At 49.2% G+C, this 25,306-nt stretch overlaps 1 protein-coding gene across 2 annotated transcripts in view; it reads right to left on the bottom strand.

Annotated features, from left to right (window-relative positions):
• Nucleotides 1-25,306, bottom strand: part of YJEFN3 (YjeF N-terminal domain containing 3) — a 93,244-nt gene that overhangs the window by 17,348 nt on the left and 50,590 nt on the right. Inside the window, exon 2 of one of the 2 annotated variants that reach the window (XM_078617401.1) lies at nucleotides 12,173-12,344. The exons of the other annotated variant lie outside the window; for it this stretch is intronic. The gene's annotated coding sequence lies outside the window, so the exon portion shown is untranslated. The remainder of the gene's footprint in view (nucleotides 1-12,172; nucleotides 12,345-25,306) is intronic. 2 annotated transcript variants of the gene reach the window in all.

Genomic DNA, 25,306 nt, shown 5'->3' with positions numbered 1-25,306 from the left:
ACAAAGATAAAGATCCCCCGTATAGCCTTAACGGACTGTTGGGGCAAGTGCTGTTAGCGAGTAGCGCCTATGAAGGCCGGCACGGCACGCGAAGGGGTTGGTGGCCAACTCCACACACACAAACTGGAAAGACAAAGATCCCCCGTATAGCCTTAACAGACTGTTGGGGCAAGTGCTGTTAGCAGACACACACACACACACAGGCAGGCACCAGCACCTACGAGTGCCTGCACAGCGCACGAGTACAGGCGGACCCAGGACAGGTTGGGGGATATCACTCGCCGCTTGTGTTGTCAGCCATAGGCGTGAATTGAACTCGGGTGTTTGGGTTGGCCGCTCTGGAAAACAAAAACAACATTCGGAGACGTCCCTCTTCAAATGTTCTAGAGGGGGGGGGGGGAGGAGGGGGGGCTCTAGAGAGCTGTCAACTCTCGACTTCTCGGTCTACGCTTCCACGCTCACTAGACGTCGTGGAATAGATGGCAGTCAGCCACACTTTGCCCCAGCGCACGCGACCGGAGACTCAGAGGCAAGTGTAGAGATGTCCATGGTGGGGGGGGGGGGGGGTGCGGCATTCGTGACCAAGGCAAAGTTTGTCGAGGAGACAGAGTCTGACTTATTTTACTTTCATTAATTTTAATGTTTTACCTACGTGACTTTACCGAAAAAACCTAAGAATAAGAGTCTGACTCTGTCTCATCGACAGACCTGTTCTCCACCTGAGGACGGCTGCTTGCGTTGTGGCCGAAACGTCGTGAGAATTATTTTATAATGTTTTATTTTTATTAATTTATTATTTCCATTCTACGTGACTTTACCGAAAGAACCAAGAAGATGAATCCCTGCAGTCACGAAAGCTTTACATCGAAATTCAAGGCAAAGTTGTGATTATGTGTGTCTGTTCGAAATGTTTAGTGTACTTCCCGACATGCAACAAACTTTAAATTTGCCATGTGGGTACTTTCCAGACTGTACACTATGTAAAAATTATAAAAATACACTTTTTTGGGGGACGGGACGCAATAATAGATATATTTTGCACGGCAAGTGCGGTAGCGTCACGCAGTGTGCCTGCTGACGTCACCCCCCCCCCCACCGCGTAGGCCGTGTGTTAATCCAAGACAAGAATTCAAGTCTCGGGCGAAGCCGGGTAGTAAAGCTCGTTCACAATAAAGGTTTTTGGGTTATATTCTTAGTTTTTTTCGGTAAAGTCACGTAGGTAAAAAATTAAAATTAATAAAAGTAAAATAAAATTTAAAATTAAAATCACGACGTTTTGGAGGCAACACAAGCTTATCCTTCGCCTCCGAAACGCCGTGATTTTTATTAAAATTTTTTATTTTACTTTAATTAATTTTCATTTTTTACCTACGTGACTTTACCGAAAAAACCTAAGAATATAAATCCTTGCAGTCACGAAAGCTTCAGATCTAGAATTTTTGGGTTAGATCGCGTAAGTATTAAAAATAATATATTTTTTTATATTTTTATGTTCTTTGTTTACCTTTCCGATAACTTTTCACTCCTGTCGTGTTTTTTTTTATTATATTGTTTGTTGTTGTAACGTTCTGACCCGCCCCTACCGGAACATCCGTGAAAACCTAAAGAGCTTCATAGCTCATCGGATTCCTCCAGTAAAAATATTCCGATCCTGTTGTGTGTTATTAAATCCTTTATATTAAGTTCACTTGCACGCTTGCTTGCGCGCTTACGACCGTGCAAATCTTTCGGTCGTTTTTTAACCCACTTCCCGTGATCCAATCGAGCTGACATTTTGCACACAGACTCGTTGTGCGTGACACTTTATTTTCGTGAAATTATTTTTCCATAACTTTACACTTTTTAGGAATTTTTTTTTTATATTTAATTACCAATTGCTTAATGGTGGCAGGCAATCATCTGACCCATAGGTGGCAGCCATCTCAAGCCAGAGGACGAGAGGACTCTAGCCGCCACGCATATAAAGGATTTATAGTGAAAAACTTTGTTTTTACGGTTTAATTTTTTCTTTCTCAACCTGCTCCGTGTCGGTTTCATTTTGTACTTCGTGTAAATTCACCGTAGCGCGACCTCCCCATCCATAACCAAATACGACGAGTAATAAACACATTACACGTGAACCTTTTAGAGCGAGCGAAACAAAAGGTGGGGGGCGGGGGGGGTGGAAGTGGTGGGGGGGGGGGTGCGAAATGATCGCGTGGCGGTGATGGAAATGAACCGACCATTGACCTCCCACATCGCATCTCGTTGCATTCCATTTTCACCACCATCAGCACCATCACGCTCCGTCTCGGGGGCGAGTGGGAGGGGGGGAAGGTCGGCAACCCCCGCGGCTCTTTCGTCGGACTGACCTCGTGACTTAATGTACAAAGGCAAAGATCCCCCCCCCACCCCCCGGGTAGCCTTAACAGACTGTTGGGGCAAGTGCTGTTAGCGAGCAGCACCTATGAAGGCCAGAACGGTACACGATGGGGTGGGTGGGCCAGCACCACGCCCGACCGCCTTTGTCTCCCCAGTGGCGATGCTTACACACCGCACCGGGTACTCATTTGAGGCCGAGCCGACCTAGGGGAGGCCCCAGGACCGATTCAGATATTCGTCACCGGTGTTGGCCGTGAGCGGGAATCGAGCTCGGGTGGGTCGGGTTCGAAGCGCGGCGCGCTAACCGCTGCACCACCGCTCCCCACGTGTGTATTCACATTGCACTGCGTTTCATGCCAAATTCGACAACAACAACAACAACAAAATGGCTCTTTTTGTTATTTCTGCTTGCCGACCCCCCCCTCTCCATCCACATCTCAACGTTCAATCTCGGGGGGAGGGGGGGGGGGCAGCGGTGTAGAGATGCGAGGGGGTAAGGGCGGGGGGGGGGCTCTGGGGGATTTGGAGGAGGATGGGGTGGCGATGGGGGGGGGGGGCTCTGAGCCGTGGACGGAAATGTGAATGAAAACTCATTTACTTGGCGTGTGTTTCACGAGTGGAGCGACGCGGCTCGGAGGCCGAGGGAGAGAGAGGGGGGAGAGTGAGAGGGGGAGAATTTTTTTAAAAATAATATTACAAATATTACATAGAACACATAGGGGGGACATAGACATGGAGTAGGGAGGGAGGGGGTAGAGAGAGAGAAGGGGGGTAGAGAGAGGGGGTAGAGAGAGAGGGAATGGGTAAGGATAGCAGAGCGTGACATCTTTCGTGAAATCTTTCATTTAAAAAGGGGGGGGGGGAGCAAATAAAGCAAAGCAATGAAAAAAATAACAAACAAAAATAAATGATGAACGAAGCAAAGTGCCGACTACACCGAGCATCTTCTTGTTTCCTCTGATCGTAAAAAAAAAAATTAACCCGTAAAAATAAAGTTTTCCGCTATAAATCCTTTATATGCGTGGCGGCTAGAGTCCTCTCGTCCTCTGGCTTGAGATGGCTGCCACCTATGGGTCAGATGATTGCCTGCCACCATTAAGCAATTGGTAATTAAATAAAATTTATTTTTTCCTAAAAAGTGTAAAATTTTGGAAAAAGATTTTCACGAAAATAAATTGTCACGCACAACGAGTCTGTGTGCAAAATGTCAGCTCGATTGGATCACGGGAAGTGGGTTAAAAAACGATTTGCACGGTCGTAAGCGCGCAAGCAAGCAAGCAAGTGAACTTAATATAAAGGATTTAAAAAAGAGAGAGAGGGAGATTGGGGGATAGAGAGAGAGGGGGAGAGAGAAGGCACTTGGCAAGGGACGCGTGGCCTCTGAGACTGGAGGGAACCCAGGGTGAGGAACGGGGGAGCTCAAAGACAAAGGTGCCCCGTGTAGCCGCCTTCAACACACTGTTGGGGGCAAGGCAAGTGCTGTTAGCGAGCAGCATCTATGAAGGCCGGCAGGTCCACACGCGGGGGTAGGTGGCCAGCACCAAAGACAAAGATACTCCCCCCCCGTGTAGCCTTCACCCACTGTTGGGGCAAGTGCTGTTAGCGAGCGGCACCTGTGACGTCTGGAACGGCCACGCGAGGCGGTGGGTGGCCAGCAGAGGTGGGACAAAGTCATTGTTATGCAAGTCCAAGTCGAGTCGCAAGTCATCAAATTCATGACTCGAGTCTGACTCGAGTCCAAGTCACATGACTCGAGTCCACATCTCATAGGTGGGACAAAGTCATTGTTATGCAAGTCCAAGTCCAAGTCGAGTCGCAAGTCATCAAATTCATGACTCGAGTCTGACTCGAGTCCAAGTCACATGACTCGAGTCCACACCTCTGGTGGCCAGCACCACGCCCGGCCACCTTTGTCTCCCTAGTTGCGATGTTTACGCTCCACATCAGGTACTCATTTTGAGGCTGAGTCGACCTAGGTGAGGTCCAGGACCGGTTAAAACATTCGCCATTGGGATTCGAACTCGGATGGCCGGGTTTGTCGCGAATGAGCTAACCACTGCACCACTGCCTCCCACACGTTCTCATATGTGCAGGGGGAAAAAACCCGGAGGACCCTGAGAAAAATCCACGCGACCACGGGAAGACAGACACGCAAACTTCAAGTATGCAGCAGGCGTCAGGGTTGGGATCGAACCCACGGCCTCCTGTATGCTAGGCGTGGTAGGCACCATCTCCTAGCCACCGTGGCGCCCATGCATACAACATACATGTTCGGCGTGGTTCTGGGGGAGCGCGTTTCATATCGAATCGTTTCGCCAACACGATGGGTTGACTCTTTGGTTCTTTCGGTAAAGTCACGTATAAAGATAAAATAATAAATTAAATACTAGCATACGACGTTTCGATTGCAATACAAGCAATCATCATCAGGTATAAATGAAATAGAAACACAAATCTAGTATACTTAGAAATGTAATGTAATACAACAGAGAGTCGGATAACATAACAGTCAACACCCTACCCGGTTGATTACGTTATTCCTGAGAATGCTAAATTTGAGAGAGAGATACAACACGGAACCAGAGACATATAGACAGACATATAAGCAGACAGATATCACAGAGATACATAGAGAGAGACACATACATAGGCACACAGAGAAACCACGCCTCTGTGTCGAGGCATTAAATAGAGAGAGGGGGCGGGGGCAGAGAGAGAGTAACGATGGGTTAACTTAATTTTTTGCACGTCTCTTAATTTTTTTTACCGAGAAGGGGGGGGGGGGTCTCAAAAAGGGGAGCTTTTGTAGTTGTTGAGTGAGTAACCGGCCACGCAAATACATAAAAAGTGTTCCCAGCGCTTACACAAAAAAAGACCACACACACAACACGGAGCGAGACATGACGCTCATTGACCCAGACGCACCATCACCATTCATTCAATGCTACGGTTAAGACGGCCGGCGGTCTCAATTATATTTGACAATTAAACATTTACGGCCCTTTTATGAATGGCACCGCCGGACAAAGGCCTCCCTATGCCCTGCAGTTTTTGGGGGTTTGTTTGACCATATTTCACCACGCCGGTCAGTGTGTGCCAGTGACGCAGTGGGCCTGGACCGACTTGCGTTATCACTGCACCTGATGTTTTTCATGGCCGGGAATCGAACTTTTGGTCACCGGGTTCATAGTGCATTGCTGTAAACTACAGGCTTTAGGGTGGTATTGATCCGAACTGTGGCTTTCATATGCGGTGACCGACACGTTCCACATCTTTATTGATCATCGCCATCACGTGACTGGTCCCACGTGTGCGCGGCCTGTCATTAAATAGGCCCTGACCCTCGTCACGTGACCCAGAGCCGCGAATTCAATGACGCCGCTCGAAGGAACGCTCCATCATCGTCATCATCATCATAATTATCATTACTGTCATCATCATCATCACCACCATCACCTCCATCATCATCATAATCACCATCACCATCACCACCACCATTATCATTACTCTCATCATCATCATCACCATCATCATCATCACCACAATCACCTACATCATCATCATAATCACCACCATCATCATTACTCTCATCATCATCACCTCTATCATCATCACCTCTATCATCATCATTATCATCATTATCACCATCATCACCACCATCACCATCATCTCCATCATTATCATAATCACCACCACCATTATCATTACTCTCATCATCATCATCACCATCATCGCTCGCTCAATGCACCACGTCGAGTATCTTAACTCAACCGCCCGGCCGAAGCCTTCACCCACTAAAGATGCAACGTTGGGCCCAACGCTCCATGTTTCGGAATCAGAATCTTCACTGAGACTGCGGGAGGAGGAATCCGATGAGCTATGAAGCTCTTTGTCACAGGTGTCCAGTCGGGGCACGGGGTCAGCAAGTTACACCAACGAACAATACAGAAACACGATAGGCGTACAGAACAGATCAAAGGTGAGCAAGTCACCACAAATAAATACAAATAAAGCGTGTAAGTACAGATTGCATAAACACATACATTCCTGGAGAGTTTCCAACACAAAATGCAAGCTTGGGCAGGGCAACAACAACAACAACAGTCCCAGACCACACCAAGACAACAACACACAGTCCTTCCAGTGAATTGCACCATGAACATCACGGGTACTGGGCTACGTAGCTCACGACACCCCGACATTCCAAGTTTAGCTTTTCACACATACACACAATCTAGGCATGTGCCAGAAGGCAAAGCATGATGCCTCCCCAAGCCAATTAATTAGAGAACTAATTTTGGTGATGTTGCTGCTTCCGTGTTGGCAGCGGTGCGCGCGCACAAACAACAAGCACCTCAACACACTCGTCAAATAGACTCGACATCACTGGCCTCACTTAGTGCTTGTGAAGGGCCATTGCCCGAAACGTCGCCTGTTCTATGCTTTCTTTTTCAGAGCGCAGTGTTGTTGACGAACGTGTTGCATCTGTTAGGAACGCCCAAGGTATTGAGAATACGTTCGCCAGTTAGATAACGTTGGGACAATTAAAAACACATTCCTGCGGAGGGAGCTGGTAGGAACGTTGGGTTGCTCGGTCAATGGCCAGGGTCAACGGCGGCGTGGTGTATTCCGCAAATATGCCCGACTGTGAGGGCGGGCACAAGCCGGCGTGAGTAGGTTAAACGTTGAGTTTTATAAGGGCACCACGGGGTGACCAGCCCCTCCCCACCCAGCCCCACCCCTCCCCACCCAGCCCCTCCCCACCCTCCCCTCTCCACCCAGCCCCACCTCTCCCATTTTTGGATGCACGACGGACGGACGGACACAATAATCCCCTGTGGGCTGGTGTAACCAGGAGGTTCCTACCAGTATAACAATACTAATGGCGATGATGACGATATATTTTTTGACGCGATTCCAACCGTGTCGATTGAGAACATCGATCGATGCGAAGGGGATTCCAGCCAAATTATCCGGAACTTTCTGGGGCAGGCCACGCATCCAGAAGCGGATCGGCGGGGCTATGAAATCACGATGGACATTAAAAAAAAATCATTACCACATAATACAATTCGTTGAAAAAATGTGTGTATTCTGAACTTCTTTCGCACCGTACGTAGCCAACCGCGATGACGGGAGGGTGGAACGTGCCGCTGTGGTTGAAACGGCTTTATAAATAACAATTAGAAAAAATAATTAAACGTTCTAATTTTCTCGTGAACGCAAGCCAGACACGCGCGCACGCACACACACACACAAACTCTCAAAACCATCCCACCACCACCATCATCACAGCCGGGTGTAAAGGGGGAGGCGGTAATTGAATTTGCTGAGCGCGCGGTAGATGACCTTGCGTGCAACGGAACACGTCGGTGAAATAGGGGGCAGCGCTTATTCGACAAAAGCCTGTGTGAATGGAGCCCGGATTGCATTCACTTCATTGACAAAAGTCTCAGACGAACCCCCCCAAACAACAACAAAAAATGGAAAGAAAAACCCGGCGACAATCACACCGGTGTCAATTCACGGGCGAATTTACCGCGTACATTTATTTACACACTGCCTAGGAATCTTTGCATTACCGCTTTTGAATGTTTTTTTTATGTTAGCCGCACAAAACGAGGAGGAGAGGGGGGGGGTTGGAATTTTAGACTCAATGGGGAACGCTGCCTGAACGCGTAAGCGACCTCGTTGGAATTTGTTGAGCGTTTAATACGGCGACTTGTACGGTCGGTTAATACGGTCAACATCATTATTGTCGTGAACAGACGTGCTCTAACTTAATTCTAGATTTGAAGCTTTCGTGACTGCAAAAATTCAAACTCTTAGGTTTTTTCGGTAAAGTCACGTAGGTAAAAAATAAAATAAAAATTAATAAAAGTAAAATAAAAAATCACGACGTTTCGGAGGCAACACAAGCTTCCGTCTTCAGGTCTTCTTTACTTGATACAGCAATCGTGCTGTGACGGTTCCACCTGAAGACGGAAGCTTGTGTTGCCTCCGGAACGTTGTGATTTTTCATTTTACTTTTATTAATTTTAATAATATTTTTTACCTACGTGACTTTACCGAAAAGACCTAAGAGTATGCTCTAACTTAATTTGGAGCTTTCGTGCCTGTAGGAATTACTATTTGGTTCTTTCGGTAAAGTCACGTGTAAAGATAAAATAATAAATTAAATACTAGCATACGATGCTTCGATTGCAACACAAGCAATCGTCATCAAATATTACAGCAGGCGTCAGGGTCGGCATCGAACCCACGACTTCCTGTATACCACGCGAAGTAGTTAACATCTCCTAGCCACCGTGATGATGATGAGAGAGACACGCAAACTCCAAATATTACAGCAGGAGTCAGGGTAGAAATCGCACCCACGCCCTCCTGTATACCAGGCGAAGTAGTTAATATCTCCTAGCCACCGTGATGATGATGAGAGAGACGCACACTCCAAATATTACAGCAGCAGGCGTCAGGGTCGGCATCGAACCCACGACTTCCTGTATACCACGCGAAGTAGTTAACATTTCCAGCCACCGTGATGATGATGAGAGAGACGCAAACTCAAAATATTACAGCAGCAGGCGTCAGAGTCGGCATCGAACCCACGCCCTCCTGTATACCAGGCGAAGTAGTTAACATCTCCTAGCCACCGTGATGATGATGAGAGGGACGCAAACCTCAAATATTACAGCAGGCGTCAGGGTAGAAATCGCACCCACGCCCTCCTGCATACCAGCCGAGGTAGTTAAAGTCTCGCCACCGTGACGCTTTGGGGATGGGTAGGGGGACGGATGGGGGCCACACATCACTCGCCACCAACGTGGAGTGTCTGTGGAAATTAAACTCAGGTCGCTGGGTTCACGGCGCAGCGTGCCAATCGCTACACCACCGCTCCCCCCCCCCCGTTGCAATTACATCTTATCATTCCTTCTCCTCCTGCTGCCACGGGTCACGTCCGTCTGCCCTGCGGCACCTCCGATGAGCACGGTTGACTACGTGCGGTGCTGAAGAAGTTCAACACGCGTCCACTCACACGACGGGAGGTCACTCCATCGCTGGCTGACCGTCTGTCCGTCCGTCTGGCGTGGGCCGGTGTTTTTGATCGACGGTAACATTTGGAACTAAATTTCGATTTAAAGCTTTCGTGACTGCAGGGATTCATCTTCTTGGTTCTTTTGGTAAAGTCACGTAGAAGGGAAGTAATAAAATAATACAAATAAAACATAATAAAATAATTCTCACGACGTTTCGGCCACAACGCAAGCAGCCGTCCTCAGGTCACCTGCTTGCGCTGTGGCCGAAACGTCGTGAGAATTATTTTATTATGTTTTATTGTTATTATTTTATTACTTCCCTTCTACGTGACTTTACCGAAAGAACCAAGAAGATTTGGAACTAACTCCGAACGTCGTCAAATCGCACAAATCTGGCCAGGTGGCCCGGCTTCAGAGCGAGCGGATCGCGATCGCAAGGGTCGCGAGTTCACATCCTGGCTGCGGGAGGGGACGTGGTGGGGAGCGGTAGTGTAGTAGCGGTCAGCGCGCTCCGCTACGAATCCCCCGTTACCCCAGTTCGATTCCCGCTCACAGCCGACACGGGTGACGGTTATCTGAACCGGTCCTGGGCCTCCCCTAGGTCGACTCAGCCTCAAATGGGTACCAGGTGCGATGCGTAAATATCGCCACTGGGGAGGCAAAGGCGGCCGGGCGTGGTGCTGGCCACTCACCCCCTCGTGTGCCGTGCCGGCCTTCGTAGGTGCTCGCTATCAGCACTTGCCCCAATAGTCTGTTAAGGCTATACAGGGGATATGTCTTTGGTGGTTTATACAGCCCATAGTTCTTGCACGATCGATAAAATAAGTACCACTTTGTGTAGAAGTCAACAGCGGTTGTCGTCCGGATAGACCCCCCCCCATCCCCCCGTCATAGGAATGTGGAATTTCCATCGCTCGCTCCGCGGGGCTGTAAAAGGGTAGATGCCCGCCAATGCGCCAATGCATATTTGAGTAGCGGGGAGACCACTTTGGGTTTTTATAAAAATTTGTTTTAACCGCACGAGTAAATATTCCCACGAAACACAAGCGCAGACGGTAATTGCACAAAACCACATTTTTTGTGTTGTTGTTGAGCTCCCGTCGCCATCATTAGAGGCTAACATTTTCCATTTTAAATCATGTTCCACGGTCCTGTAAATCTACAGCGGCGCAATCAAAACCCCCTTAATTTCCGAAAGACGGACCCAGTACAAACGCGCCACGTGTCCTTGAATGGCGCTCCGCACAGCTGACAGCGATTTTATTTATAATAATTATCACCATCGCCATCACCGCGACAAGATCGCCTTGGAAACAACATCAGCATCACCATTGACCAAGCAACCACAACCACAACCGCCACCACAACCGCATTATTTTTTTTCTCTTTTCTCCCGCCGCGTTTGCCGAATGGAACGGTCGCTTTGTTGACTCGAGCTTGAGCAGAAATAAAGAACAAACCCATCCCTCCCCCTCCCCAAGCCATTAGTCCGGGACAGCAGCCAACGCGAGTTACATTCATTAGCGGTCGTTCGCGATTGCTTAAGGAGGTTAATTAAGGCCTGGGAGGGAGGGTGGGTGGGGGGGAACACTGGGCCGCACACCGCCGTCTGTGATTGGTTGTTGTTGTTGCAGCCCGCAGCGTGCGGACCATCCACCCCGCAACGCTGCCTCCTATCGCAATTAAAAAACAAGTATAACCCGTAAAAACAAAGTTTTTCACTATAAATCCTTTATATGCGTGGCGGCTAGAGTCCTCTCGTCCTCTGGCTTGAGATGGCTGCCACCTATGGGTCAGATGATTGCATGGCAGCATTAAGCAATTGGTAATTAAATATAATATTTTTGTCCTAAAAAGTGTAACATTTTTGATTTTTTTTTCACGAACATTAATTGTCACGCACAACGAGTCTGTGTGGAAAATGTCAGCTCGATTGAATCACGGGAAGTGGGTTAAAAAACGACCGAAAGATTTGCACGGTCCTAAGCAAGCAAGCAAGTGAACTTAATATAAAGGATTTAAAAACGCAACACGTCGACGCGGCAGGAATCCGATGAACCACGAAGCTCTTTATCATAACAAGCTTTTATTTAACTCCGTCTGTTGTCGTATCCTTAACAAATATTGTAACTCAATTTATACCCACTTCCCAATGTGGTATCGACTGCAAACTTGGTATGGTTATGCCATACTAATGACAATACTATATTCTATCATAAAAAATAAAATAAAATCTTTTTAAAAATCTTTTGAACACGCTTTCTATTAACTCACTCTGTTGTTGTCGTATCCTCAAATCTTGTAACTCAATTTTAACCCACTTCCCAATGTGGTATCGACTGCAAACTTGGTATACGCATGTCATACTGATGACAATACTATATTCTTTCATTAAAATTTTAAAATATATTTCTAAACATTTTACACGTTTTTATTTATCTCACTCTGTCTGTTGTCGTATCCTCAAATCTTGTAACTCAATTTCAACCGTCTTCCCAATGTCGTATCGACTGCAAACTTGGTATACGCATGTCATACTGATGAAAATACTATATTCCATCATTAAAAATAAAAAAAGCATATTTTTAACGATTTTTTTAAGGGTCTAATTGTCCACGCTCCACTCACGTTGCCTGTAAATCACCACGGCCCCTTACGTTATGGCAAGCTGCGGGGCCACTTCCTGAAGTCGTGGAGTTCTGCCATTACGAGTAGGGTACATTTCATTAAAGCGTGTTTTTTTAGAAGTATTTTAGATATTTTATTTTTCTCACGGGCGTCCAGATGGTTGACACCACGACCTAGGCTCGCAAGCCCCGGGTTCGTGAACCCATCTGTGCGGACCGTCACGGAGTGTGGTCCCCTCGTGTGCCTAGAGGTGATGGGAGTTTTTTTTGTTTTTTGTTTCCTCTCTCTATCACCGGCCACTCTGGCTTTAGCGCCCACCTGCAACAACAAAAAACAATTCGGGTTGAGAAGGTGGCATGAAAAATGAGTCTTCGGATTCGGTGAGGCTTTCCTGAATGAATGGCTCTGCTGACCGATGATGCAATGTGTTACTAGTGTATGGTAACGTCACGTAAGCTCATATTTGCCGTTTTTATATGAAAGTCCAGTTATCTACTTACTGATTTAACAAAAAAAATCAAAGTGTTTTTTTAATCAAACCAACATGGGGAGAGACTCATCCGCTGTTTACAGCTAAGACCTAGTGGTGGGAACTCCACGTTCCTATGGCAGGATACCAGCTGTTATTCTTACCTACGAGTGAATAAGTGTTGCGTTGATTTAAGCTCTGAAATACTGTCCGACGTGCATTTATATCCCGTATAAGCGTGCCCATCTCAAGATATTGTACGGCAAGAGTGCATTTTTGTTCTAGACAGACTCACATAGAGACCCCGAGACTCACATAGAGACCCAGAGGCTCACGCAAAGACCCACAGACTCGCATGCAGACTCACAGAGACCCATAGCATTTATGAGACTCATAGACTTACACAGAGATTATCAGATCGAGATAGAGACCTGAATACATGGCAATGCAGCGGCGTTGAACAAGACCGCATCTGAACACGCTCTACAGAATGAGAATATTTATTTCTGCTGGAGGAATCCGATGAGCTATGAAGCTCATTTTCATACATGTCCAGTCGATTTCACAGATGCCCAGTGGGGGACATCAGTAGGACACGTACAGGCACGGCGGGCTCGTGTTTACTTCAGAGAGAGAGACCGAGGGAGCCGGTCTTAAAGGGAGAGAGGACACGCGGGAGGCATTGAACCTTGACTTGAACAAGGGGCAAACGAGCTGACATCAAGAGGTGTTTTGGAGGAAAGGGAGTCGGGTTTATTTTTTTAGACTGTGGGGCGCAACAGAGGAGCATGGGCGATCTCCCACCGAGCAAAGGTTCACTTGGGGTGCGTCAACAGAACGTCTTAGCACTTGGGCTGTCGTGACCAATATCATCCATAATACAGGGGGGGGGGGTTGGGGGGGGTGAGATCGCATACATATATAAATGTGTCGTTAAACCCGCCAGCACAAAACACAGCCAATTAGTAAGATTTGTCACGTACACAGAACGTGCCAATTCGTCCCGAGTACAGTCACTACGAATTGTGTGTTGGAGAGCCAAGCCACGGCATTTACAGCACGACGTTTCGCCAGTAATTACAACTAGCTTCATCAGGCGCATTAGGATGGCTTGCGGCACAACGCCGCTCAGCGAGTCTGTGTGTCTCGCCGTGCAATGGGTGTCGTCGTCCCCCCCCCCCCCCACGTGTTCTGCTCTTCCCCGCCAGCTCTTGCGAACCGGTTTCCGCTGCGAGCAACTCGTTGTAGCCCGTGGGCACAACGACGGGAAGGGGGGGAAGTAGAGATCAAGGATGTAGTGTGTAGTGGGTGGGGGGGTGAGCAATGAGAGAGGGAAGAGAGAAGGGGAGAAAGAATGGGGAATGAGAGGAGGAAGATGGGGAAAGGCATGGAGCTAGTGGATCAGGAGAATCAGAATAAAGGATTTGTATTTCGATTTAAAGCTTTCGTGACTGCAGGGATTCATCTTCTTGGTTCTTTCGGTAAAGTCACGTAGAATGGAAATAATACAAAAATTTAAATAAAACATAATAAAATAATGTTTTATTTTTATTATTTTATAGAAATAATAAAATAATAAAAATACAACATCATAAAATAATGTTTTATTTTTATTATTTTATTATTTCCATTCTACGTGACTTTACCGAAAGAACCAAGAAGAAAAAAAGAAAGGATTTGTATTTATACTGGAGAAATCCGATGAGCCGTGAAGCTCTTTCTGTGAAACCGGGTGGTGTAACACCGACACCTCCACGTGGCCCGTCGCGTGAGCAGCGTGAAGTCTCGTGGACTTTCGAGTGTAACTTGGAACGGTCGTGGAAGGCCTCTAACCCAGTTCGTGATTCTTCACCTTTAATGTTAATAAACACACCGGGTTTGATCAAACTAAGTGCGTGCTTAAGTTGTGTTTCGATTATTTACTTTCTCCAAAAATAAAATCTGCCCACGTCTCGCACCCCGAGGAAGGGCATCTCGCACCCCAGGTGGGGAGCCGCTGCCCGAGTGGAATGTTTCTTTCGCCGGCGGTTGGGCGAGCGAGCCGTCATTGCAGGGCTGCGCCTTTAACCATTAGCCGACGACAAAACGACCAACGATACAAACAATATCCTGTTCGCTCACTGACTGCCTCTGGGAGAAACAACAACTGCACAAGTGCTCCGCGTACGCAGTGAAGGATGGTGCACTGTGTCCGGAATAAATGAGAATGCACTTATCCACGACATTAGCATCGGGGGTCGCTCATTCGTGTCGGCGCGGGTTCTTTTACAGGATGCGCCACAAGTGGACAGACGTAGGTGGTGTGAAGCTTTCTACTGCCGTTTCCACTCCCCACACACACACACCCCACACACACACACCCCACACACCCCACACACACTCCACACACACACACCCCCCACACACACACCCCACACACCCCTACACACACCACACACACCCACACACTCCACACACCCCACACACCCCCCCACACCCCACACACACCCCACACACACCCCACACACACCCCACACACACCCCACACACACCCCACACACACCCCACACACACCCCACACACCCCACACAACCCCACACACACCCCACACACACCCCACACACACCCCACACCCCACACACACCCCCCCACACCCCCCCCACCCTCTCTTATCCGTGGACACAGCTGATAAGAGGATGAATCTGGCGCGAGCAGCCCACGGGGCTCGTCAACCTGCAGTTCCCGTAGCCGCGCGCGTCTTCAAGCAGGAGAAGCGGGGGGGCGAGGGGAGGGGAGGGGGGGTCGAGGAGGGAGGGGGGCTAGTGGGGGGCGAGGGGAGGGGGAGTCGAGGGGGAGGGGCTGGTGGGGGGCGATGCGCTCCCCCTGTGACGACCCGATCGGCCCTCCTCCCCTCTCCCCGCGAGCCGCGGTCTCGAGCACGAAATCTCCTCCTCTTATCTCCCCGAATCCAATAAAGGATGGAATAGAGAGCGAGAGAGAGGCATGTGGGGGGGGAGGGAGATGACGCTAATAAGGTTCTGAAGTTGTCTTCTCAAATCTCTCCCCCCCACCTCCTCCTCGTCCGTCCTCCAGGTGTCTCTTGTCGCCAGAGGTCGCAACCGGGTACCCGATACCCGTACCCTACCCGATACCCGGCTAACCGTACCCGGCCGGGTACGGGTAGCCGTTTGCGACCCTGGTGCGGCCGGGTACGGGTAGGCCGTGAGTCACTGGTGAGTAACTGTCACTCATTTCGGGTAGGGTAGGGTACGGGTAGGGTACCCATTTGCGACCCTGGTTCAAATTAAGTTACGTCTTTTCGGATTGACCCCTAACAAACTATGACGTCACGTCCGTGCTTTTCCCAGCTGCTCACACGCGCCCGTCTGTTGTGATCGCGAATCGATGCGAAGGGCACAGAGACTGCCCCTCCCCCCTCCCCGCACACCGCGGCAATAAATACCAAACTGATTCCCATCGACAAACAGCGGGATATTAACAGCAAATAATAAATGAATACATACATTGACATAGATAGATCCATCAATAATGAAGGATCTCTTACATTTTACGCCGAGGCAATTGATGAGAGCGACAACCATCACGCAAAATAATTTCCGTGTGAAGGAATTACGACCGCGATGAATTACGCAAACGCGTAATACTCATCGAAAGCCGCCCGCTGATTTTGGGGTTTTCTCCCCTTGTTTATTGTTCAGAAAATGTCTCGAAGCGTTGATGTACCTCCCTGTTGTGCTTGGTGCGCATCAGGGGTCTGTGTGTGAGTCTCTGCGTCTCTACGTGAGAAGCTGCGTCTCTGTGTGAGTCTGTGGGTCTCTGTGTGAGTCTATGGGTCTCTGTGTGAGTCTGTGGGTCTCTGTGTGAGTCTATGGGTCTCTCTGTGAGTCTGTCGGGCTCTGTGTGAGTCTGTGGGTCTCTGTGTGAGTCTATGGGTCTCTGTGTGAGTCTATGGGTCTCTGTGTGAGTCTATGGGTCTCTCTGTGAGTCTGTCGGGCTCTGTGTGAGTCTATGGGTCTCTCTGTGAGTCTGTGGGGCTCTGTGTGAGTCTATGGGTCTCTCTGTGTAAGTCTATGAGTCTCTGTGTGAGTCTATGGGTCTCTACGTGAGAAGCTGGTCTCTGTGTGAGTCTATGGGTCTCTCTGTGAGTCTGTCGGGCTCTGTGTAAAGTCATTTGTGACCAGGCTGAGACCATCTGCACTTGGAAATCTCGTCTCATCACGTGCGGCTGAAATCCAGATTCAAACACAAGATCGTAGCTGAGCACACTTCACTACAAACCCGGCCACCTGAGTTTGAGTCCCTGCCACGGCTACACATCCGTGGAGAGTGACACCTGGCTGATCCTATCTGTTCACCAAACCACACTGACCCCACACGCGGAAGTATGATCAGACAACCTATAAATGATCATTATTATTGGTATAAACACTTTGTGCGGACGTGGTCATGATTGGGTTGTCGGCTGTGTGCGTGAGAAGCCACGTGTGGAAACAGCCAACAGCCGTGAATATCCATCGTGGTGAAGTATGGTCAAACAACCCCCTGTGACCGACAGGGCATTGCGGCGGGGGTTGGGGGGGGGGCATGGAGAGGGCTCATCCTTCAGCGGCTTCATCTTCTTGGTTCTTTCGGTAAAGTCACGTAGAATGGAAATAATAAAATAATAAAAATACAACATAATAAAATTATTCTCACGACGTTTCGCCCACAACGCAAGCAGCCGTCCTCAGGTGAAGACCAGGTCTGTCGTGGAGACAGCGTCTGAATGAAACAACACCACGCTTGGAGCGTATATTTAAGCTGGGTTGGAAGGGGGGAAGGTGCGCCTTGACAAAAGAATTTGCATATCAAGAGGAATTCAGCGGCTTGTTTAAAGTGCTGGAAAAATAAACAAAACAAATTTCGCTGAAGTCCAAATCCCAACGTGGATGTACATTTACAGGAACAGAAATCGCGAGAAGGGCAAATTGAAGCAAGCATCGAGCCATTGATGCTCGTCTCCCGTTTACAGCCCTGCAGAGCCACTTCTGGAAATTCCACATTCTTATGGCAGCGGCGAGTCTATGCATGTACGTTGAACTTCTTTCGCACCGTACGTAGCTAATCGGAGGTGCGGGGGAAGGACAACAAACTAAACACAACAGCAAGGAGTTCTAAAGAAATGAGTTTTCAATATAGATGATTTACAAGTGCATCACTTCAGTAAGTTCAGTGGCTTCCTGATATCGGAAGAACGTTCCAGACGGCCGCAGAAGCGCATCTGACAGGGCGACTATGTGTTGTGTATAAATCAATCAATCAAAGTGTATTGGTCGCATACACAGTTAAGCTGATGTCTAACAAATAAACAAACATTAGAAAGACAAATAAAAAAAATCACGAAACACCCGTGAGTGTGTGTGTACGTGCCGGCCTTCATACTCGCTATTTCCCCCCCCCTCGCCCCCCAACACCCACGATTCGAACTCGCGACCTTCCCAATGCTAGCCGCTCCCTCGATGTACTGATGAAGCCACCAAGCGACACGTGAAAATATTTCCGTGCCCGGCACACCACGTCCAGTATACCCCCCCCTCACCCCACCGCCCCTCCACCACCCCAACCCCCACCAACTGCGGCCACAAATCCCCGTGCCACCTGCTGGAGTCCACCGTCGAACCGGGAAACCGACGCGCGACGTGAAATTAACGAAGGCGAGGAAGAGGAGGAGGGGGGGGGCTGGCATGGGAACGCCCCCCCCCCAACTGCCCCCCCCCCCGTCCCACCCCCCCCCCCAACTGCCCCTTGCCCCCCCTCCCACCACCCCCCACCGCCCCCTACACCCCTGATCCCCGGGCCACGCGGTCTATTTTTAGGGGAGACGGAGCTGGAGGCGGAGTGGGAGACGGAGTGGGAAGTGGAGTGGGAGACGGAGTGGGAGACGGAGTGGGAGACGGAGTGGGGAGAGACAGAGTAGGAGATGGAGTGGGAGATGGAATGGGAGGCGGAGTGGGAGACGGAGTGGGAAGTGGAGTGGGAGACGGAGCGAGAGACGGAGTGGGAGTGAGAGTGGGGGACGGAGTGGGAGTGGGAGACGGAGTGGGAGACGGAGTGGGGAGAGACAGAGTAGGAGATGGAGTGGGAGATGGAATGGGAGGCGGAGTGGGAGACAGAGTGGGAAGTGGAGTGGGAGACGGAGCGAGAGACGGAGTGGGAGTGAGAGTGGGGGACGGAGTGGGAGTGGGAGACGGAGTGGGGGGAGACGGAGTGGGAGATGTAGTGGGAGGAGACGCAGTGGGAGACGGAGTGGGGGGAGACGGAGTGTGAGACGGAGTGGGAGGAGACGGAGCGGGAGACGCTGCGAGCGACCGCGCTGACGAGACGGGGGGTCGCCTGCACTGGAGACGAGGCGACGGGGCGATGACGCTCAGCACTTTTGACGGATCGCAGACGCGCCTCGGGTCGCCGTGTGTTGGTTGTGTTGCATTCTGAACTAGAAAGTTTGTTTCTACTTTTACCGTCTAGATGTGTGAGTGGGTGAGTGAGTGGGTGAGTGAGTGGATGAGTGAGTGGGTGAGTGAGTAGATGTGTGAGTTGGTGAGTGAGTGAGTGAGTGGGTGAGTGAGTGGATGAGTGAGTGGGTGAGTGCGTGGGTGAGTGAGTGGATGAGTGAGTGGGCGAGTGAGTGGGTGAGTGAGTGGATGAGTGAGTGGATGAGTGAGTGGGTGAGTGAGTGGGTGAGTGAGTGAGTGGGTGAGTGAGTGGGTGGGTGGGTGGGTGAATGAGTAGATGTGTGAGTTGGTGAGTGAGTGAGTGGGTGAGTGAGTGGATGAGTGAGTGGGTGAGTGCGTGGGTGAGTGAGTGGATGAGTGAGTGGGCGAGTGAGTGGGTGAGTGAGTGGATGAGTGAGTGGATGAGTGAGTGGGTGAGTGAGTGGGTGAGTGAGTGGGTGAGTGAGTGGGTGAGTGAGTGGATGAGTGAGTGAGTGGGTGAGTGAGTGGGTGGGTGGGTGGGTGAATGAGTAGATGTGTGAGTGGGTGAGTGAGTGGGTGAGTGAGTGAGTGGATGAGTGAGTGGATGAGTGAGTGGGTGAGTGAGTGAATGAGTGAGTGAATGAGTGAGTGAGTGGGTGAGTGAGTGGATGAGTGAGTGGGTGAGTGAGTGGGTGGGTGAGTGAGTGGATGAGTGAGTGAGTGGGTGAGTGAATGGATGAGTGAGTGGGTGAGTGAATGGGTGAGTGAGTGGGTGAGTGAGTGGGTGAATGAGTAGATGTGTGAGTGGGTGAGTGAGTGGGTGAGTGAGTGGATAAGTGAGTGGGTGAGTGAGTGGGTGAATGAGTAGATGTGTGAGTGGGTGAGTGAGTGGGTGAGTGAATGGGTGAGTGAGTGGGTGAGTGAGTGGGTGAATGAGTAGATGTGTGAGTGGGTGAGTGAGTGGGTGAGTGAGTGGATGAGTGAGTGGGTGAATGAGTAGATTTGTGAGTGGGTGAGTGAGTGGGTGAGTGAGTGGATGTGTGAGTGGGTGAGTGAGTGGGTGAGTGAGTGGGTGGGTGAGTGAGTGGATGAGTGAGTGAGTGGGTGAGTGAGTGGATGAGTGAGTGGGTGAGTGAATGGGTGAGTGAGTGGGTGAGTGAGTGGGTGAATGAGTAGATGTGTGAGTGGGTGAGTGAGTGGGTGAGTGAGTGGATAAGTGAGTGGGTGAGTGAGTGGGTGAATGAGTAGATGTGTGAGTGGGTGAGTGAGTGGGTGAGTGAGTGGATAAGTGAGTGGGTGAGTGAGTGGGTGAGTGAGTGGGTGGGTGAGTAGATTTGTGAGTGGGTGAGTGAGTGGGTGAGTGAGTGGGTGAGTGAGTGGATGAGTGAGTGGGTGAGTGACTGAGTGAGTGGATGAGTGAGTGGATGAATGAGTGGATGAGTGAGTGGATTAGTGAGTGGGTGAGTGAGTGGATGAGTGAGTGGATGAGTGAGTGGGTGAGTGAGTGGATGAGTGAGTGGGTGAGTGAGTGGATGAGTGAGTGGATGAGTGAGTGGGTGAGTGAGTGGGTGAGTGAGTGGATGAGTGAGTGGATGAGTGAGTGGATGAGTGAGTGGATGAGTGAGTGGGTGAGTGAGTGGATGAGTGAGTGGATGAGTGAGTGGGTGAGTGAGTGGGTGAGTGAGTGGATGAGTGAGTGGGTGAGTGAGTGGGTGAGTGAGTGGGTGAGTGAGTGGATGAGTGAGTGGGTGAGTGAGTGGATGAGTGAGTGGATGAGTGAGTGGGTGAGTGAGTGGGTGAGTGAGTGGATTAGTGAGTGGGTGAGTGAGTGGATGAGTGAGTGGATGAGTGAGTGGGTGAGTGAGTGGGTGAGTGAGTGGATGAGTGAGTGGGTGAGTGAGTGGATGAGTGAGTGGATGAGTGAGTGGGTGAGTGAGTGAATGAGTGAGTGAATGAGTGAGTGGATGAGTGGGTGGATGAATGAGTGAGTGAATGGATGCACTATGATGAACTTCTTTTGCACCGTGCGTAACCAACCGTCCTCGTAAGGAGGTGCGGGAATGAGTGGGTGGGTGAGTGAGAGAATGAGTGAGTGTTGTTGTGACCTGTAGTGTGGTGGTGGTGGTGGTGGTGTAACAAAGTGTGATGGTGGTGGTGTAACAAAGTGTGATGGTGATGGTGGTGTAACAAAGTGTGATGGTGATGGTGGTGATGGTGGTGTAACAAAGTGTGATGGTGGTGGTGGTGATGGTGGTGGTGTAACACAGTGTGATGGTGATGGTGGTGATGGTGGTGGTGTAACAAAGTGTGATGGTGATGGTGGTGTAACAAAGTGTGATGGTGGTGGTGGTGGTGATGGTGGTGTAACAAAGTGTGATGGTGATGGTGGTGTAACAAAGTGTGATGGTGGTGGTGGTGGTGATGGTGGTGGTGTAACACAGTGTGATGGTGATGGTGGTGTAACAAAGTGTGATGGTGGTGGTGATGGTAGTGGTGTAACACAGTGTGGATGAGATGACGAGTCCACCACGTGAGTGGAAGAATGAATGAGCGAAGTCCATGCGTCAACCAATCGTGGTGGATTCCATCAGTCAAGCAGTAGAGAGAGAATGGTTGCGGCTTTAAAACAAATTATGTTTTAAAGTGCATTTTTTACGTGTTCAATCTAGCTCCAATATAACATTGTTCACGTATCGGTCAACTTTATGTTGTTGATGTTAATTTACGAAAATGTAATATTGCCCTGATAAACTTTCGTGAAGAGCAACTGCTTTGGATCGGTGGTTCATTTAATGTGCGTGGAGGTGTTGGCGATGGCGATGGGTGGGAATTCAACCTCTGGATGCTCGGTGCATATTTACAACACCAAAGGACAAAGATCCCCTCCCCACACACACAGACACACACACACAGAGACACACAGACACACTCATTCACACACACACAGACACACACTCATTCACACACACAGACACATTCACACAGGCACACACATACACAGACACAACACACACACACAGACACACACACAGAGACACACACACAGAAACACACACACTCACACACATTCACACACACAGACACACTCATTCACAGACACAGACTCATTCACACACACACAGACACACACACAGACACACAGACACACAGACACACACTAATTCACACACCTGCGCGCGCTCGCGGCTCAAGAGTTGTCCACGCCATCCTCGAGCGCGACACTTTTCTCCCCCGCCCCTCCACCCCCTCGTCAATCGCCTTCCGATCGTTCCGATCGAAACGTCGTGTTCATTCATTATTTATTCTACCCACGTGACTTCACCGAGAGAAGCAGCGAGGATGGATTCCTGCAGGTCACGAAAACCTTCAAATCGAGATGGAACTCTGCAATAGGCCATCCTCGAGCAGGTGCGATGACCCCCCTTCCACCCCCCCAAGTCACTCGGGTTCAGAGGTCGCAACCGGGTACCCGATACCCGTACCCTACCCGATACCCGGCTACCCGTACCCGGCCGGGTACGGGTACGGGTAGACGTTTGCGACCCTGGTGCGGCCGGGTACGGGTACGGGTAGGCCGTGAGTCACTGGTGAGTCACCGTTTGTCACTCATTTCGGGTAGGGTACGGGTAGGGAACGGGTACCCATTTGCGACCCTGGTGCGGCCGGGTACGGGTACGGGTAAGGAATCAAAACCCGTTTGCGACCTCTGCTCGGGTTCGATTTCAAGCGGTGATTTGTGGTTACCGGCAAACTCCTCGGATTGTCAACGTCGTGTGCGTCCACTCTCCAACACGCCGCAGTTTTGCGGGAACTGGCAACCCATTGGCACGGTTCGTTTACCGTTGACAAACCTTAACTACGTGACTTTACCGAACGAACCAAGAAGATAAACACAGATGTGTTTTAGTGGCAATCTACTTGCCTTTAATCTATACTCCCATCGTGGTTTTTTGTTGTTTGTTGTTGTTGTTGTGGCTTTGTGACTCGTCCGCTACTGGACATCTGTGAGAAAAAATATCTTCATAGCTCCTATCGTTGGCAATGATTGATTACTGGATGAGTGATCACCCACGTGTACCCTGCCGTTGTTTCTGGAGTTTCCAAAGTAACGGGATGATGATGATACCGGAGGAGAACAGAATCATAGTGATATTTAGTTATCCTCGAGAAATCCGATGAGCTATGAAGCTCTTTTTAGTTTCTCACAGATGCCCGGTAGGGGCGAGTCACAAAGCAACAACAACATGACAACAACAACAACAACAAAACACGACGGGAGTGCAGAGTGAAGGGAAGCAGATCGCCACTAAACACATCTGTGTTTGTTTGACCGAGTCTCCATACTGCGCAGCGGGTGACGGTCACGTGGCGGGCGATATGACCATACTTCACCTCTGCGGTCAGTGCGGATGGGCGAAGAGAGAGAGAGACGGGGAGGTCTTCTTTTGCCTTGCCGTCTTAGAATCGCCACTCACTCGTCGAGTAAATCAGCAAGTCTGGGTTCGTTTTAAAGCGTTTTTTTTTCAGTTTTTTTGTTCCAGTTAGATGGCGTACGTATAATTGTGTCGTCAAAACCCGCCACAACCCGACACAGCCAATTAAGTTCGTGTGAAAGTAAACAAAGCGTGCCGATTAAGTTACTACTTCAGCAACACCGCTGAGTTGGAGAGTGAAGCCCCAGCGTTATTTATAAATGTGTCGAAACCCTCCACCACCCGACACGGCCAAACAGACCGGGAGCAAGTGGAGAGCTTCACCATTCTGTCAAATCTCCCGATAAAGCTGGATGTATTTACCAGCGAAACGTCGTACTCAAATTTTCAAATGATGTTGATTCACTCTTCAATACACCGGTGGGCTAAAGTAGTCAACTATTTGTCCTTTTGATTTAAAGCTTTCGTGACTGCAGGGATGCATAACCTTGGTTCTTTCGGTAAAGTCACGTGGAAGGGAAAAGTGGTGAAAATTTTATTGTTTTATAGTTTTATTATTTTATTATTTCCCTTCTACGTGACTTTACCGAAAGAACCAAGACTATATTTGTCCTTTGTAAACGTGACACATTTTTTTTACTGTTTGGCCGTGTCGGGTGGTGGAGGGTTACGGCACATTTATAAATAACGCGATCTTACCCAAAAAACCTTTATTATGAATAATATCGCTCGCGAAAGCCTGGTACGTGTTCAACTAAAGCCACGGCATTTACAATTCGACGTTTTCGCTGGTGGTTACAACCGGCAGGCGATTAGCCAGAAGGAAACACAACAAACTTTATTTGTACGGATAATATTGGTCGCGAAAGCCCTAGGACGTGTTCAACTGAGCCTGGGTTCGCTCTAAATGCTGTTGCTTCAGGGTTAGATCCAAATATACAGCAGGTGTCATGGTCGGAATCGAACCCACAACCTCCTGTATACCTGGCGAGGTAGTTAACATCTCTTAATTCTAGATTTGAAGCTTTCGTGACTGCAAGGATTTATACTCTTAGTTCTTATGGTAAAGTCACGTAAGTAAAAAATGAAATTAAAATTAATAAAAATGAAATAAAAATAAAATAAAAATCACGATTTCCAGCAAATCTGGATGTGACGGTCCCACCTGATGACGGAGACTTGTGTTGCCTCCGAAACGTCGTGATTTTTATTTTATTTTTTATTTTATTTTTATTAATTTTAATTTCATTTTTTACCTACGTGACTTTACCGAAAGAACTAAGAGTATAGTTAACATCTCCTAGCCACCGTGACGCCCCACGACACCTCCTCTCTGTCTCTGTCTCTCTCTCTTGCTTGCGTTCACAAAACCTCCACAATAGATGTGTTGGGAGAATGCAGTAGATCTCGGCGAAACTTGGCAAATTAAAATAATAATAAATGAAAATAAATCAATTAAATCACAACGTTTCGGAGGCAACACAAGCTTCCTTCATCAGGTGTAAAAAACAGGCACAGCAACATAACTGGGGGTGAGATCGCGTGAATATAAATGCGCCGTTAAAACCCCGCCACCACCCGACACAGCCAATTAGTAAGATTCGTCACGTCAACAGAACGGTTACGGGTACAGCAACGCCCCGTTGCGTTGCCGGAGAGTGAACCCACGACGTCTGTGAATGTTGCTCTGAAGCAGCAACGAATTTGCCACGTTCCGTTCACGTGACAAACCTCACTAATTGGCCGCGTCTGGCGGCAGCGTTTTAACGACGCATTTCTATTTTTACGCGAACTGACCCAACCAAACCTCCCCCCACCCCCTTCTCTATCACAGATATTGGCCTGCGACAGCCATACGACTGCGCGTCAAGCCTGGCCTGTTGCCCGTTACCTTATGCATCGCCTCTGGGACGGCGCGGAGCTCAC

Source organism: Lampetra planeri, chromosome 53 (assembly GCF_965212315.1).
Source record: "Lampetra planeri chromosome 53, kcLamPlan1.2.h2, whole genome shotgun sequence".
Classification (NCBI taxonomy): domain Eukaryota; kingdom Metazoa; phylum Chordata; class Hyperoartia; order Petromyzontiformes; family Petromyzontidae; genus Lampetra; species Lampetra planeri.
The sequence above is the reverse complement of the archived record's forward strand: the minus strand, read 5'-3'. Positions and strand labels throughout refer to the sequence as shown.